Below are 2,200 nucleotides of genomic sequence, written 5' to 3'. Positions count from 1 at the left end.
AACGATATGATCGAGGTGGAATATGGTGGAAGGGGGCACCGCACACGGCTAAGGAACGATCACGACGATCAACTTGTGTGTTCTAGGGTGCCCCCTTGCCCCCGTATATAAAGGAGGGAGGGGGAGGTGCGGCCAGCCCCAAAGGGTGCGTCTGGAGGAGTCCTACTCCCACCGGGAGTAGGACTCCCCCTCTCTTGCCTTGTTGGAGAAGGAAAGGGGGAGGGAGAAGAGGAAAGGGGGGCGCCGCCCCCCCCTTCCTTGTCCTATTCGGACTAGGGGGGAGGGGGCGCGTGGCCTTCCCTGGCCGGCCCCTCTCTTCTCCCTTATGGCCCATGTAGGCCCACTAACCCCCCCCGGGGGGGGGGGGGGGGGTTCCGGTAACCCCCCAGTACTCCGGTAAAATCCTAATTTCACCCGGAATGAATCCGATGTACAAATGTAGGCTTCCAATATATCAATCTTTATGTCTCGATCATTTCGAGACTTCTCGTCATGTCCGTGATCACATCTGGGACTCCGAACTAACTTCGGTACATCAAAATGCATAAACTCATAATAACTGTCATCGTAACGTTAAGCATGCGGACCCTACGGTTCGAGAACAATGTAGATATGACCGAGACACGTCTCTGGTCAATAACCAATAGCGGGACCTGGATGCCCATATTGGCTCCTACATATTGTACGAAGATCTTTATCGGTCAGACCGCATAACAACATACGTTGTTCCCTTTGTCATCGGTATGTTACTTGCCCGAGATTCGATCATCGGTATCCAATACCTAGTTCAATCTCGTTACTGGCAAGTCTCTTTACTCGTTCCGTAATACATTATATCGCAACTAACTCATTGGTTGCAATGCTTGCAAGGCTTATGTGATGTGCATTACCGAGAGGGCCCAGGGATACCTCTCCGACGATCGGAGTGACAAATCCTAATCTCGAAATACGTCAACCCAACATGTACCTTTGGAGACACCTGTAGAGCACCTTTATAATCACCCAATTACGTTGTGACGTTTGGTAGCACACAAAGTGTTCCTCCGGCACACGGGAGTTACATAATCTCATAGTCATGGGAACATGTATAAGTCATGAAGAAAGCAATAGCAACATACTAAATGATCGGGTGCTAAGCTAATGGAATGGGTCATGTCAATCAGATCATTCAACTAATGATGTGATCCCGTTAATCAAATAACAACTCTTTTGTCTATGGTTAGGAAACATAACCATCTTTGATTAACGAGCTAGTCAAGTAGAGGCATACTAGTGACACTCTGTTTGTCTATGTATTCACACATGTATTATGTTTCCGGTTAATACAATTCTAGCATGAATAATAAACATTTATCATGATATAAGGAAATAAATAATAACTTTATTATTGCCTCTAGGGCATATTTCCTTCAGTCTCCCACTTGCACTAGAGTTAATAATCTAGATTACACAGTAATGATTGTAACACCCATGGAGCCTTGGTGCTGATCATGTTTTGATCGTGGAAGAGGCTTAGTCAATGGGTCTGCAACATTCAGATCCGTATGTATCTTGCAAATCTCTATGTCTCCCACCTGGACTAGATCCCGGATGGAATTGAAGCGTCTCTTGATGTGCTTGGTTCTCTTGTGAAATCTGGATTCCTTTGCCAAGGCAATTGCACCAGTATTGTCACAAAAGATTTTCATTGGACCCGATGCACTAGGTATGACACTTAGATCGGATATGAACTCCTTCATCCAGACTCCTTCGTTTGCTGCTTCCGAAGCAGCTATGTATTCCGCTTCACATGTAGATCCCACCACAACGCTTTGTTTAGAACTGCACCAATTGACAGCTCCACTGTTTAATGTAAACACGTATCCGGTTTGCGATTTAGAATCGTCTGGATCAGTGTCAAAGCTTGCATCAACGTAACCGTTTACGATGAGCTCTTTGTCACCTCCATATACGAGAAACATATCCTTAGTCCTTTTCAGGTACTTCAGGATGTTCTTGACCGCTGTCCAGTGATCCACTCCTGGATTACTTTGGTACCTCCCTGCTAGACTTATAGCAAGGCACACATCAGGTCTGGTACACAGCATTGCATACATGATAGATCCTATGGCTGAAGCATAGGGAACATCTTTCATTTTCTCTCTATCTTCTGCAGTGGTCGGGCATTGAGTCTGACTCAACTTCACACCTTGTAACACAG

This window comes from Triticum aestivum, chromosome 7A (genome assembly GCF_018294505.1).
Source record: "Triticum aestivum cultivar Chinese Spring chromosome 7A, IWGSC CS RefSeq v2.1, whole genome shotgun sequence".
Taxonomy (NCBI): domain Eukaryota; kingdom Viridiplantae; phylum Streptophyta; class Magnoliopsida; order Poales; family Poaceae; genus Triticum; species Triticum aestivum.
This window is presented reverse-complemented; position numbering follows the sequence as displayed.